Source organism: Crocodylus siamensis, chromosome 10, assembly GCF_052110815.1.
Source record: "Crocodylus siamensis isolate JL-2025a chromosome 10, ASM5211081v1, whole genome shotgun sequence".
Classification (NCBI taxonomy): domain Eukaryota; kingdom Metazoa; phylum Chordata; order Crocodylia; family Crocodylidae; genus Crocodylus; species Crocodylus siamensis.
In genome coordinates this window covers 13,230,589-13,246,984 of record NC_143404.1, presented here as the reverse complement: position 1 = coordinate 13,246,984, position 16,396 = coordinate 13,230,589, and the positions used below count along the sequence as shown (strand labels likewise).

Below are 16,396 nucleotides of genomic sequence, written 5' to 3'. Positions count from 1 at the left end.
AGTCACTGTAATTAGGAACAGAACCCAGGATATCTTGACTACCAGTCCCTTGCTCCCTTTGGAAGACTACACTATCCCTTATCTAGGTTCTCCAACAATTATCCAAACCTTCCAATTGGCTCTGAAAACACCCATTTAACAGAAATGTAAAATATTCATTGGTAGTAGTATGACTATTCCACAGAGAATTTAATCCATCCTTGTATGCTTCCCCCAGGGAAACATTACAACACTGCATGTACTAAAATTTTACCTTCATATCACATCGCATATATAGCACAAATACAATGCAGTCATTTCCTAGTGTGTAGGGCAGGAGTTAGGCAGACAATCAGCATGAAAAACAAATCCTGACAGGACACAGATTACCAGGGTAAGGATGGCCATACACCTACAACTGGCCAAGACCTTCTCAGGGACCACCTTGAGAGGCTGGACATCCACAAGTCAGAGGGCCCAGATGGAATGCATCCAAGAGTACTAAAAGAGTTGTCTGACATCATAGCATGGGCAATGGCGAGGTTCCTGAAGATTGGAAGAGGGCCAATGTGGTTCCTATCATCAAGAAGGAAAGGAAGGAAGACCCAGGGAACTACAGGCCAATCAGTTTGACCTCAGTGCCTGGAAAGATCTTGGAAAAAGTTATGAAAGAATCCATCAACAACAGGCTAACAGAAGGTATCATTTTGAGAGAGAGCCAACATTGCTTCATTATGGGTAGGTCATGCCTAACTAATCTCATTTCCTTCTATGACCAGGTGATGCATCACCTGGACAGGAGAGGAGACTTATGTCATCTACTTGGATTTCAATAAAGCCTTTGACTTGACCTCCCATGATGTCCTCATGGTAAAATTGGGGAGCTGTGGCCTCGACAACCATAAGGTCCAGTGGCTGGGGAATTGGCTCTGTGGTTGGACCCAGAGAGTGATTGTCAATGGAACCAAGTCAACATGGCACATGGTGACCAGTGGTGTCCCCCAGGGTTCAGTTCTCGGGCCGGTACTCTTTAATATAGTCATAAATGATCTGGATTCAGTTGTCTGCAAACTTAGCCAGTCAGCTTCTGACAACACCAAATTATGTGGAAGAACAGTCACTCTAGAGGATAGGATGGGGATTCAAGTTGACCTGGACCAGCTCGTAAGGTGGGCAGATCAAAACCTGATAACACAGAAAAATGCAAGGTGTATTTTGGGAGAAAAAAAATCTATATCTTACCTATAGGCTCAGCAGTGCTACACTCATTAGCACCATTACCAAAAGACTTGGGCGTCATGATTAACCACAAGATGAATATGAGCCACCCATGCAATGCTGCAGCCGACAAAGCAAATAAAATCCTGGCTTGTATCTACAGATGCATCTCAAGCAAGACCCAAGATGTCATCCTTCTGCTTTACTGAGCCTTGGTGAGGCCAAAGCCAGAGTACTGCATCCAATTCAGGGCTCCACACTTTAAAAAAGGACATGGAAAAGCTTGAGAGAGTCCAGAGGAGAGCCACGTGCATGATTAGAAGTCAAGAGAGCAGACCTTATGAAGAGAGGCTGAAATTCATGGAAATGTGTAGGCTCAGGAGGGACTTGGTGTCAGCCTATAAGTACATAAGGGGTGCACATCAGGATCTGGGAGAACACCTGTTCACCAGAGCACCCAAAGGGAAGACAAGGTCCAATGGTCACAAAATCCTGGAAGACTGTTTTAGACTGGACATAAGAAAAAACTTCTTTAGTGTCCAAGTCTCCAGAGTCTGAAATAGACTCCCCCCCAGAAGTGGTGCAAGCACCTACTCTGGACAGATTCAAGAAGCATTTGGATGATTATCTTGCTGGGGTCATCTGACCCCAGGTGACTTCCTGCCCTTTGGGCAGGGGGTTGGACCCAGTGATCTTGTGAGGTCCTGACATTAGGTAAACCCCCATTTTTATGACAAATTCTTTGGAATTTTTAACATGGACCAAACAGTAACTCAGATTTTAACATGTCAAAAAGACAGATAGTAAGACTTAAAATACAATGCATCTACCTTGGAAGGCATACCCCAACACTGTTTGAAATACAACATTTGCAGATCCAAGGAATCTGATGGTTTCAAGCCTATTCTTTGATCATTCCAATACCCTCCCAACACACACACACACACACACACACACACACACGTCACTAAGACCTTTGACACACACCTAGGCAAGAGTATGGAGGACTGGAGACTGTCCAAGACCTACCCCCCTGTTAGACCACTGAGACAGAATCCAAAGACCAGACCAGGTCAAGATGTTCAGTACCTTGATGGTTGTAGCTTCTACTAAAGAGCAACAGATAAGACCAGCTGCTGACTGCTTAATGCTTAAGTGAGGGCACATTTCTGTCAGAGCAAGGCCCCTTAGCCCTTCTCCACCCAAGAAGTACCCACAAGGCAGTGGGGGCTAGGGTTTTGAGGTGCCCTATGCTCTCCTTACTCTGGAGGTTGCACCACTGTCATGTTTTATAGAAGCTACCAGTTTCCAGTTGTCTTTTGCAGCAAAACACAGTTAAAGCTTGCCACTCAATAACAGAACACGAGAATTTGTACAAGTCCTTGATGAAGAAACAAAAATTATCTTCTAGGATTAAGCCACACAATGCTAGCTTTAAATAGGGGTGCACCAATAAACATTTTTTTGGCTGATACCAGTGGCCAATTATTAACCAGCCACATTAGCCAACACCAATCTGATAGCCAATATGGAACCCTGAGATCGGAGAGCAGTATCTAGCCCATAAGTCTGGGGGAGGAGTCAGGAAGGGAAGGGGCATGGTGGGGAGCAGATCAAGGCCCCCATAGTGAGGGAGGGAGTGGGGCTGGGGCACGGGACGGAGCCATAGGCAGCTTGTCCAAAGGCGCGGCTCCCTGCTGTGCTCACCGCCGAAGTAGGCATGGGGGGCATGTGCCCCTATAGATTTGTGTGCGGGGCAAGGGAGGGTTCCTATTGCAGGCTCAGAGCCAGGGACCACCCAGACTAACTGCCCATCGCTCTATCCCATGCCTTGCCCTGGCTGGGCAGCACCTAGCCCTGCCCTAGTCCTACTCCCTTCCTCACCGCAGGGGCCTCAATCTGCCCTCCCCCCATAGACTTACTGGCCAGACGCTGCTCTCCACACTGCCGGGCTGCCTTCCTGGCCGTGTGCATCCTGCATTCTGTTTGTTACTGACCTAAACTACACCCCTTACAGAACACCACACAACTTAGTTCTGTTCTGCCTCAGGTTTTCTGAATGTCTGTACCTAGTCTTACATGCTCTTATAAACACTAGCTCAGGGAGGCAGGTACTTTTGCGTGAATGTATGTCATGCACGTGTTTCTTATGCTATTAATGGGTTTCATAATAACAACCCAGCCAGAATTTCCTGATAATCACATTAATAAAAGCCCAAGCTAGATGCACCTTGGAATATAAAGAAATATGCATATGAAACAGCCTACTCCACCTAGAACAGTTTCATTCCATCTTTTGCCACTACATGCTAAACAGCTGGCAGAAGAATTTAATTCAAGTAACAGCTCTGTTTGTGAGATGCAGCTCCTCATGCAGGAGAGATGCAATGATTCGGGAGGCTACACTGTTTCTGGTTAGGATTCAACCCACTGGACTGACTGGATGGTAGGGTTGAGTGTGCAGGTTGGCTGTATCCCTCCCCCTTCCTTCATCACAAACACTAATATTTATATTTCTCCTTTCTTTGTCCTACTTCTTCACTCTCTCTAATCTGAAATAAAAGTCTCTCCAGCTAAAAGCACATGTTTCTAATAAGTGGGCTATGTTCCCCTAGAACAGATGTTCTTAGCAACCCATTACTTTATACTATGGCCACAGCTGAGGCACCCAGTCCAGCTGTCCAGCCAAAAAATCTGGTAAAGCTACAGATGCTTAGCTGACCATGCCTCATGGGAGCTGCTTGGTTATTAAGGTTTCTCCTTTTCCTACCATGGAACAGTCACCCTGATTTACCAGAGCCAAAAAATAATTATGAGAAAGTAGTCCACAGAAGCTCCTATTTTATTACTAAATTAGGCCAGATCTGAGCCAGTGTAGCAGCAGCATATCCCCTCTTTTCGTGGAAAGGCTAGCAGTAGAGACTTAAAACAGCATTGCTTTAAGTCATGATGGCAAATAGGAAAGACAATGGTACAACTGCTGTAGAATTTGCTTTGTTACACATGTTTGAGGCTCTAGGGAACTGGCCACAGTATTTAGTGAGGCTGTTAGCCACGTTAGTCTGAAGTCAGGCAAAAGGCTAGGTAGATATGCACCAGATAGATTATCAAAGAAAGATGCATAGAAAACACAAGTGAACTCAAGTTCACTTAATCAGAATTTACGTCAAGCCTGCTAGGAAGACTATTGGGCTCTGTATATGCAGAGTACAAGATAGCGTGGTGTAAAACAGAGGTGTTGTCTACACTTCTTTGGATTTAAATGCATATTTCAAATCAATGGCTTCACCTCTTGTGAATGAATGTGACCATCTCAAATCCATGTCACCAACTTTTATAGATCACATCACCACTACCACTAGCATATATCCTTTGTGGAACATATACTATATGATCAGCAGTTCCCAGATTGTGGGCGTGACCCCAAATGGGGTCAGAACATCAGCAGATGGAGGTCATGGGGGTGGGGGGCTGTGGGTTGGGAGCAAGGGGCCATGCTGAGGAAATGGGGCCATAAATGGAGTCATGCTAAGGAAACATTTGTGAAGCGCTGCTGTGTATGATAGTATGGCATGTACAGTACTTTGAGGTAAACTCATTGAGTGCTTGTACACAAGCAGGGAGGCTGCTCCAATGCACTGTAATTACAGCACATCAGACCACGCTGGAGCATGGTAATTACTGTTCTCCAGCAGCCTCCCATGCATCAGTGCCCTCACGCTTAAAAATGGTAGCAGGGCGCTTGAACTGATGCTTGTCAAGTGAGCTTCAATTCAAGCACCCTGCTGCCATTTTTAAGCATGGAGACACTAATGCACAAGATGCTGTGGCACTTTAGACCAGGTCTTGTAGCCCCTCTAATTAAAGCACTGCCCTTCTCACCCCTGGAGCATGCGTAAAAGTGCCCATTATTTACTGGTGGTAAAAATATCAAGCAAGTTATCTAGTTACCCATATATGAAGAGAACCCAAGTATCATCCTATAAACAGGAGGCATTCAGCATACGCCTGCCATGAATTATAGAGAAGCTATTTTCCGAACTTTTTAGAGGACTGCATATCCTCCCACCTGCAAGACAGATTTCCTTAGCTGTCAGCAATTCAGCCCAATGATTTCCAACTTTTTCAGACTCAAGGCCCCCCACTTGGAAAATGCCAGCTCTGAGCTTTCATTCATCTTTTGACTTATTGAAAAATAATAGAGCAATTCTTCTGTTGCAAAAACCAACTACAACCTAGGGCAGAATGTTTTTAGAGCTATGGATTCCTATTTGAAATCTCTGGGTGCCTATACACCTGCATCTTCACGTCTACTTGGAACACTCCAGCATCGCTGCAGCATCACGTATATTAAGCCCCCACATGTTTTAAAATGACCAGATGGCATTTTATCTAAATCTCGACAAATAAGGTTTAGCATCCCATGGCCATTTTTAAATGTGCAGGGGCTTAATACACATGCCACTGCAGCATTTTAATTAGAGCTGCTGCCCTGGACCCACTAACTAAAACACCCCCACCTCTGAGCATACATATAGGCAACCTCTGGATTCATCATGCGAATCGAGTATCGATGATGGCAGCATGGCACCCTGCAACACCTTTACAAGGATCTCACAGCACCCTGGATAAGAATCACTGGTCTTGCTACTCAGGTTAGGTAATGACTCATAATAACCTCTAAAATTAGCCCAGTACACCCCTTTCATATATAAAAGAGTAATAAATTTAAGAAGTCTGATAGCCCAGGACTTTCCAGAACTAGGAATCACATTGGCAGGTCCTATTAGCAAGAGAGCAAGAGTGAATCTTCTTTTTTCTAATGGAATAGAGCTCCTATTTTTGCCCTACAGGATAATAGAATAGCAGACTTTGAAATCTTTGAAAAACCTACTTTAATACTAAAATTGAATATTCATGTCAAATAGGTAAGATTTTTTAGGCATGTTTCCACATTCCTGGATAAAGATGAAAGTATTTCTAAGAGCAGTTGTTTAAAGAGCTCAAGGACTTTGAATGTTATAAAGAGTGCTAGCTAGGGCAGAGGCCAAGTGAGCCAAGAGCAGGTCAAGAAATCAAGGGTGTTTGATAACTTCATTTATAAAACGAATGTATGTAGTATCTACATATTAATACTCTTGTATTTTAAAAACTTCTCCTGGGTCTCCTACCTACCCAGACACACTGGTGAGCTCATGTTCCTGAGCATCTGTCGACGCAATTACATTGTTTAATGCAAATTCTCCCAGGCTGAAGTATTACCTCTGCTCTCTCCCCAGCAGCAACAGATGTATGTATTGCACTTTTATTTTGAGGAAGGGGATCCGCTGGCCGTTCTACATTCCTGGGCTCTGCTCTGGCTGCAGCTGTGGAGAAAGGAAACGTTTGACACTAATGTAATCAAGTTCTCCTTTCAGCTTTACATCATAGCTGGCATTGCAGCATGAAGATAAAAGGCATGGGAAACAGTAAGATACATAGACTACAAGACACTTTTAACAGAACTTCCTTTAGGACCTTGGCAGAAACTATACACTATCTCTTGGCAAGTGTGTAAGTCATGTCAATCAGCTCTGATGACTGCTTAGAAGTATATTGCCATAAACAGACGTAACGGGGATTGGAGACTTCTAAATGCCTTCCCAGTTTGCAGTTCCACTACGACATCTAACAACTTGCTGCACTTGCAGCAAATATGGCAGCTCTCCAGACACTGAACCCACGCAGGACCCTGCATGCGACAGTGTTACACATTACAGATCTCCTATATCTTTGTCGTAACACTACGTTATGCTGTTATATTCTGAATCGTGTAAAGGAAGTGAAGGAGACGCTGCCTCTGAATGTGCGCTGATAGAAGGGATTTCTACTGCAGGTAACAGAAGACTCTCAAATATTTTCCAGCATATTCCAGATGAAACCAGACCTTTTATCCCCGAACAAGTTAAGTTACATTTCCCCCTGCCCTTCCTCTCAAGACGTTCAACAAATCAAGTATGGCTTTTGCCCTGATATGCTGCAGATTTTGGAGACCTAGCTTGTATCTAGAGCTAGTCAGAAGCTTTTAAAAATTGATTTTTCTTCATTTGTCAGCACTCTTTCTTTTTTTTAATTTTACGACCAACTTCAGAACCAGGGGTGGGGGAGCTCTTTTTTTGTTTTGCTTTTTTAAATGAAGTTTGATTTTTTTTTTACTGTCCCTTGGGTATTCAATATAATCCAGTCTCTCAAGAGCAATATTTACAGGAGAGAATCATATCATTATTACCTGTAAATTGAAGTAGCAACATTTGAACTAGCAGACGAAATGGAAAATAAAAGAAAGGTATCTAGCAGTCAGAACTGTCTTGAAGTCAAAACAGTAACATGCACATAACCTGGCCAAGACTGTAAATATCAGGCTGAGTCTACAATGCACAGTAGTACGTAGCCACCTATTGCAACTGGAAATTAGTTCCCAACTGATTAATAAAAACAGGCTGGAGAAAAGCAAGAGGTGCATTTTATTGTGGCTGGAAAAATGAAGTTATATAGCAAAAGTACTCAAATGGTCAGAAATGGTCTGGACAAAAGCTGACGGCTAGCAATAGTATTTCAAGCTTCTATCCAGGGAGCAAGAGAATCTAACAGTGTAATTAAACTAGTACACCAAGAATTAATTTTATACAAGCAGGTTGTAAAATCATCACTCACAGGGAGATTTAAATTCCTTCAAAGTCAAACAGTTATTCTGTTTATTAAAAATAATAATCATAATCATAATCATAATAATAAATCAAAACACGGACCACTTCCCTGAAGAATTCTGATCATACATGCAAATGTTTCAAATGAAACAGACTCAGCTTCCAGAAGGAACAGGGTAGTTTTGGAGCAAAGATTATTTTGCATCAAATTCATGAGAGAACACCTGTTTTCAATGTTCGAGTCTTTCCTATACCAAATGAATTTTTTAGAAATTTACAGCTGTACAAAATTAAACAGGGAAAAAGGTCTGTGTGGAATTCTGCAAAGCTAAAATTTACGACCTTCACACATCTCTGCTTTAAGTAAGTTGATCTCCGTTACAGTTGCACAAATTCAATCAAGTTTACTTTAGGAGAGTTGTTCCAGGTGTTCATAGGTGTAACTACGATCATAGTATGTCACACGGGCTCTTTTCAAATATTGGCAGAAGCAGTACATACTTTGTTTGGCTAAGGAAACTTTAGATCCAGGTGTCAAACTCATTTGGCCCTGCAGACTGGATAAGTGGTGCAGGACTGGTCCACAGGCCTGATGAACGGCACATGGCTAGCTCTGCAAGTGAACTGGGCTCACAGAGCTTCCAGCCAGATCCAGTGCAAATGGTGCTCAGTTTGGTCACTTTAGAACAAACACCACATGCACCACTTGCCTCAGGCAGTCCGGGATGCATGCTGCACATGGCACCCTCTCCAGGCAGTCCATGACCCACACTGCATGCCTACCCCAGAAGGGCTGAGGGGACAGCAAGTGTAGTACATATCCCAGAGTAGAGGGGAGCCAAGAAGAGCACGTGTCCCAAGCCATGTTGGGAGGGGGAGGGGGGACTGGTCCAGTGCATGCTATGTGCGGGGGTCTCCTTTGGACCCAGGGACAATACTAGGGACCAGATAATGGGAAGTCAGCAGTATGTGGGGTGTCCTCAAGGCACTGTCTTCAGTGCCTGTAAAGAGACACTTGGATTCTCTACCAGGAAACATCAAGACTGATTTGATGAAAACAACTGGGAGATCCAAGAGTTGATCAATCACAAGTGAAAGGCCTTTTGTGCTTGGCAAAATGAAACCAACTCCAAACAAAAGAAACTGAAATCTCCAACAAGCCAAGGCAGAGGTCCGAGCAAGGGCCCACAATATGAAGAACAAATGGTGGGAAGATGAGGGTAAAGTGTTTCAACATCTTGCCAATATCCACAATATGCACAGTTTCTTCAGTGCCATCTACAGTGCCACCAAAGCCATCTACTGTTTGAGCACTCAGGGACCAACTCCCTTGAGACCAAAGGATGGAAAAAGTCCTGATCAGGACTTTTTGCCATTAATGCCCATTGGAAGGAGCATTTTGAAGACCTTCTCAATCAAAATTCTGCTGTTGATGAGTGTTCAACTCCAGCCCACACCCAGTTAGAGATGATCTTAGAATCCCTCCAACCCTTGATGAGGTGAGAAAAGCCATCAAGCAGATAAAAAAAGACAAGGCAAGGCATCTGGAGTGGAAGGAATCTCCATGGAAATCTTCAAGCACATAACAACTTCATGCCTTCATCTTCAGGATCTGGGATGAGAAGGAAATCCCCAATGACCTCAGGGATTCCATGACTGTGACAATCTTCAAGAAAAGAGACACATCCAACTGTGGAAACTACAGAGGGATTGCCTTGCTGTCCACCACAGGAAAGATCATTGCAAGAACCCACCTGAGCCATTTCCTTCCACTTGCTGAAGAGCTCCTCTCAGAATCTCAGTGAGGGTTTAGGGCATAACTGCCATGATCTTCAAAGCTCGCCAGGTGCGAGAGAAATGCGAGGAACAACATAAGCTTCTCCACGTGGCCTTCTTTGACCTCAATGAAAGCTTTTGACCATCAGCTGAGAAGTGTTGTGGAAGATCCTTCTGAAGTATGCATGCTCACCCAAACTTGTCACCATTCTCTGCCTGCTCTATGTTGGTATGGGAGCGGGGGTTCTCAGTAATGGATCTATCACAGATCCCTTTAAAGCCGAAGGGAAAGTTAAGCAAGACTACATCATTGCTCCAACACTTCTCCATATTCCTTGCCACGATGCTGCATCTGGCCACCAACAAGCTTCCAACCAGAGTGGAGCTACCAAATGAGGTGAAGCAGGTAAGCTGTTTAACCTCAGCTAACTCCAAGCCAAAACCAAAACCCCTCCAATCTCAACCAATAAGCTCCCATATGCTGATGATGCCTGTAGTCTGTGCTCACTAGATAGCAGATCTTCAGGCAATTGTTGACATCTTTACCAAGCCATACAAGAAAATGGGACTGATGGTTAACATTCAGAAGACTAAGATCCTTCACCAACAAGCTAGTAACGAACAGTCCCTAGCTCCAGTAATCCTGATCCACAGTGAGAATCTGGAGAATGTTGAGTATTTCCTGTACCTCAGAAGCCATTTTTCACAGAAGGCTGACATTGACAAAGAAATCCACCATCACCTCAAAATGTGCAAGTGCAGCCTTTGAACATCCTGAAGAAATGGATGTTTGGAGATCACATCAGATCCAAAAATCAAGTTCATGGTTTATCAAGAAGTTATGATCCCCACCCTGCTGTACAGAGCTGAGTCATGGACAACTTGCAGCAGAGGTATTGGAGAGGTGCCATCAGCATGGCAATGGAAGATCCTCCAAATCCGGGGGGAAGACAGATTCACCAACATTAGCATCCTCCTGCAGATGAACACAACAAGCACTGAGGCGATGAGCATCCAGCATCGACTTCACTGGGCCACCCACATCATCCAGATGTCTGACTTCAGACTCCCAAAGCAAGTTTTATGCTCCCAGCTCAGCCAAGTTATATGCTCAAGAGGAGGGCAGAGAAAACACTTCAAGGACATCCTCAAGGCCAACTTTAAAAAAAATGCAACAGTGATGTCAACTCATGGGAGACTACTGCCCAGGAATGCCCCAAATGGAGGAAGAGTATGCTGAAGGAATTTCAGTATTTTGAAACCTCACAACAACAGGAGATGAAAGAGTGAGAGCAGCAGAAAAAGCATGTCATGGACCAAATCAAGAAGCCAGTGCCACCCACCCGACAGAAACACATATCCAAGCTGCAGTAGAGTCTGTCCATCCCGGATAACTCTCATCAGCCATTTTTAGACACACAGATAAGACGGTCATGAAAGACAGTCATCCCTGACTGCGAGGGACTGCCAAACATGGTAAACATGCCATGCTCCAAAGCAACATAAGCAAGACAACTATACTGCTGGGGGCAGAGTGCTTCCAAAATCAGAAGCAGGAGGGCTCACTCACCCTGTATGGGAGCTTGCCTTCCAACATCCTGAAGAATACAGGATAGGGGAGAGAATGGAGAAGCAGCCCTGGACCCCAAGGGCAAAGCAGTGGGCCCAGGAAGGACTGATGGACTCTCCTACCTTGTAGAAGGAGTCTCAGCAGCACCAGAGTAACAGCAGATAACCCTAACACCACCCGATTTAAGAGCATGTGCTGGGTGCACGTGGGTGGATGCACAGCAGCTTCTGGTATAAACAGAAGTCCCATGCTGGTCACAACAGAAAGCTGGCACACAAGGAAAAGCTGGCATGGTAGGGAGAGCCAGCCTAATGGTAAAGGTTGGCTGGCCTGAAAGAGTCAGCCCTAGAGAAAGAGAGCCAGAGATTTCCGGAAATCCAGACACTCAGAGGAGTGTGCAGCAGCAGCAGCCAAGGAGTGATATCCCCAGACAGAGATCCACACTAGTAAGAGGTGCCAGAAGGTCCCAAGGTCAATGGGCAGACCTAACTATGGAGTTAGGTAGTAGGAGACTTATTTTGATTTTGTGAGCTTCCATTTTGTTCGTGCTTGGAACACCCAGTTGGTGAAAGGACAGGGTGAGAAGGGAGGCAGGAACCCCAAGAAGATGACCTGTGCAGCCCCATATCTATCAGGAGCATTCTGCTTAACTAATTAAACCAAGTCGTGGCAGGCAAGAACAGAAGAGCAGTGCACAGACGTGGATACTGAGAGTGTCATCAGTCAGAGAAGCCCCGACCAGTGGGGAGCGAGACTCTCACACCTGTAGCATTCAATGCTGGGGCATCATATACACTCTGGCAGGCAGTAGTGCTAAGCAGCCCAACCAAAGCTCCAGGCTTAAAAGTTCCCCCTGCCCAGTCAATCATTTAAAACAGTTCTACCTGAAGACAAGTGCTAATCAGAATCAAACACTGATTTCCAGTATTCCACCGTAAATGGGCTTCTTCATCAGCCATTGCTCATCTCTCTCCCCCATCCCTAGCTCCTGTCCTTGTTCCTACTATTAGAGACATTTCTACTGCGCACCTCTCCTTCCAGCAATAGATTCACTTATTGTTGAAAAAAGGAAAAACTAGATTTAGTGACCAAAACTGTGAACTCTTGGAAGTCAAATATTAACTCAAGGAAATCAGGAGCTGAATGAGTTATATCTAGCATGGAAATGAGCTGGATTATAGAAAAAGATTTGCTACTACTCAGAGATTGCAGCTAAAATCCTTCAATATCCTGTTGTTCATTGGTAAGGACTAGGCTGTCTCAAAGCCAGATCTTCATAAAGGTGACAGATCTGAATACAGAGCGACCCGGTTGGAAAAGAAATAAAAATAAAGTAATAATCAAAATAGTAGGCATCTGGAAAAATAAATTTCCTTTCATATGGAAGGAAGCATTTATCTCCCAAATAGTCCCAGGAACAGCTACCATTATCAGAACATGGCAGTACTTTTATTACAGTAGCTTACTATTTCAGTATTTTACTGGGCACTGTACAAATAAAGAGGTAAATATGGCATTGGGTGCTGAAAAGCATGTAGATGACTTCACATCCAAAGTCCTGTTCTCAAAAGTATTTAGGCAACTAAGAACTTAAGGGCCATTTATTTAAGTAAATAAAAAGTTGAAACAGTATTACCATAAGTGGGAAGGACCAAGTGCCCCAACGTTGTTCTCTGGTGTCCTCCCTCCTTCCTACACATAGAGTGGCCTCAAGAGCGGGTAAGAATGATAGCAGTAAAAGGGAAAAGAAACAGGAGGTATGTCGCAGCTGTTTTACGAGTTTTAACCCCAACAGAAAGAGAAAAGGGGTTTCTTACTTTAAAATATATACTACAAAATACCCCAAATAATCTCAAAATGCCCATAGTACCCTAATGGCATCAGCAAATCACCTGTCTGAAGCTGCTGAGGTGCACTGATAGATAGTCACTTAATACAGGATTCATTTTTCTTTTCTATTTTTTTTTTTAATTCTCCATCACCAAGCACTAAAACTATCGCCCTGCAAAACTATGGTGATGAAATGCACACCGCAGAACAGTAGCCCATTCTCAGATCCACTGGCTAAGCCAACCACCCCCGCAGACAAACATTCTGTCAAATCCTTCTCTTGCCCCCACGTATTATGAGGCCAAAATGAAGAGATCAAAGGGAAACCCATTGGTTTGGACACTTGGCAAGGCTCTGACAATGAAGAGATTTAACAGTTAAACCTTGCTGCTTTATTTTTGTTTTACGAGACTTCCCAATTCATAAGTCCAACCAAATACCCACTTAATCTGAACACCCTTGAACTACAGAAGAACTTGAACTGAGTTCCTAATTGCACAGCAAGCCATGCTTTCTATAACGAGCTGAAACAAAACCCTGGAGTTGCAAACTGCAGGTCAGTGCATGACCTTGTAGTACAGGCTTCTCACAAACCTGAAATTCAAGTATGAATTTCAGCTAGCTGCAACATCCAACTCAGAAGAAAAGTTCCCTGGACCTGGGAGAGTTATCCCGTACCAAGCAAGAACAATTAAGAGTACAGATGCTTGTCAAATGGATAGGGTTTTCCAGAGTGCAGGTACAAAAGCAATGTAGAAGGCAAACAGCCTTCTTAAAGCCTAGAGATCTTCCCAAACCCTTAAAAGTGCCTCCTCCCAAAACCTGCTTAGCACAAGTCACAGCTTTAACATGGCACTGGAAAAGACCTTGCAGCAGTAAAGCACCAGCTGTCATGCAGCTTCCTTCCATTCAGCCCCTCACAGACTCCATTCTGCCTCCAGAACATGCCGGTTACATCTAAACCCCAGCGTGATGCAGGACATGGCAAATACATGTTTCTATCCTTCTGTTAGTGGAGAGTTTCCCTTGCAAAGAAGAATATACATTTAAATAGCAATCTATGGATATATGCACATCATCCCTCAAATGGTTCATGTAATAATGTACATAGCAGTCATCTAACCTACAGTTTAATGCAGCCATTTTTAGTGTGGTCTGCTTTTGTGACACACAAATCCAACAGACCAGACAATCCAGCACTTAAGAGCATTATAACCTGTTTTTATTGCATTCCCCCTAACCAAAGACATTTGGATTGCAGGGTCAAAATGCCATAAAACTACCAGTTTATTACATCTTGTTGTAAAAATCATTGTTCAACATCTTCATTAACCGTTTGGATGATAGGACCGAGTTCAGGCTTAGCAAATTTGCAGGTGACACCAAGATGGGTAGCATCAAGGACACTGGAGAATGGGGCCAGGATCCAGAATTACCTGAACAGACTGGGGAAAATGTTCTGCAATCAATCGGATGAGATTCAAGACAGACAAATGCAAAGTCCTGAACTTGGGACAGAATAATTGTACGTACAAATTCAACTTGGAAATGATTGAATAAGCTGCAGTACTGCAGGGAATGGCCTAGGGGATTAGCTAGGCTAGTGCTGCTGAATCTTTTGGCCCTTGCAGGATCCACACCACCCCTGTGTGCCGGGATTGGGCTCCAGGGCCCTGTGCCATCCCCGCATGCCAGGATCAGACCCCAGAGCCCACTCTGTCTCTGTCAAAAGAGATTGGCCCTGCCCAGCCCCAACTCAACCCCACATGCTGGGATTAGCCTCCATGACACCCAGAACACCCTATCTAGCATGCAGGGAATCAGCCCATCAGGTTCCCCTCAGCTATGGGGGCCAGATGACAAGGCACTGGAGACCAAATCTGCCCTGCAGGTCAGGGTTGAGCACTCCTGCAGTAGACCATAAACTGAGTAAGAGCCAGTATGCTCCTGCTGCAAAAAAAAAAGCCAACAAAATACTAGATAGTATTAACACTCTCGAATCAAGGGAAATGAGTCTTCTGCTTTATTCAGCACTGGCGAGGCCTCACTTGGAGTAGTGCGTCCAGTTTTTGACCCCACACTTCAAGAAGGATACGGACCAATTGGAAAGAGTCCATCACAGAGGGGGAAAAAAAATGGCTAGGGATCTAGAAAGCAAGATTTATGAGGAAAGACTGAAAGAACTAGGGATACTTGGTCTGGAGAATGTTAGACGGAGCAGGGATTTGATAATAGTCTTCAAATAGGAAGAGGCTAGATGTACACCTTGCTGGGGTCGTTTGACCCCAGTACTCTTTCCTGCCATGGCAGGGGGTCGGACTAGATGATCTACTCAGGTCCCTTCTGACCCTAGAAACTATGAAATACCTGAAGGGCGATTAAAGAGAGGACAGAGGAAACAGGCTTTTCTCTGTGATCATAGAGGGCAGGAATAGGAGTGATGACCTCCAGCTTCAGGAGGAGAAATTCAGATTGGAGATTAGGAGGAACTCTGACCATGAGGGTAGTCAAGCATTCAAGCAGGCCGTCTAGAGAAGTTGTGGACTCTCTCCATCCTCAGAAATTTTCCAGAGCAGCTTAGACAGACATTTGGCTGGACTGGTTTAGTCAGGGATGCTTCTGCCTTGAGCAGGGGGCTGGACTAAATGACCTTGTGAGGAACCTGCCAGTCCTACTTTCTTAAGCTCCTATGTTCTTATCTACTCTCTGAAATGTTATTCGCTTAAGATGAGGCATGCATCTTTAGCTGCTCTACTATAGCCTGTATCTCAGGAAGAAAACTGTATTTCAGCTTTGTAGAGTGTAAAAGAAGAAAACAATTATGTTGAAAACACTTTGGTTTCAAAATGATTTATACCAAAATTATTTCTGAACATGAAAGGCAAAATGTGATTTAAATGTTATTAATAAAATAAAATAAAATAAAATAAAATAAAATACTACCAGCTTCCCTAGGTTAAAAAAAAAAAATCAAATTTTATTTCCTGTAAAAACCCAGCATTAAAACCTCTATAAAATATTACTAAGAATGATGCAGTTCAACACATGAGATCTTAAACCTGTCACTAACGAAGGAGCACACACTTTCAGGGTTGTAATGTGGACTGTTAAGAGAAGCCATTGAAGTGCAAGGCTAATGGCCCATGCTGTATAACAATGATAGACTCTTCGGTAACCCTAGCTTGAGCCAGATGACTGGAGCCAGGAAATAAAAGCTCAGCCTCTTCCCAGAACCCTCCTGTATGATATTTTTAATGCTTTCACAAGTGTGTTTTACAGTAAAAATTCCAAATGTGGGAGAAGATATGTTCTCTGATTCATCTCCAGCAGGATCATG

General features: G+C 43.9%; 1 pseudogene across 1 annotated transcript in view; it reads right to left on the bottom strand.

The window, feature by feature from the left end:
• Positions 1–16,396, bottom strand: part of LOC149856258 (uncharacterized) — a 198,231-nt pseudogene that overhangs the window by 116,601 nt on the left and 65,234 nt on the right. The window contains exon 5 of the transcript XR_016438376.1: positions 6,460–6,563. The product of XR_016438376.1 is annotated as an uncharacterized LOC149856258 (transcript). The remainder of the gene's footprint in view (positions 1–6,459; positions 6,564–16,396) is intronic.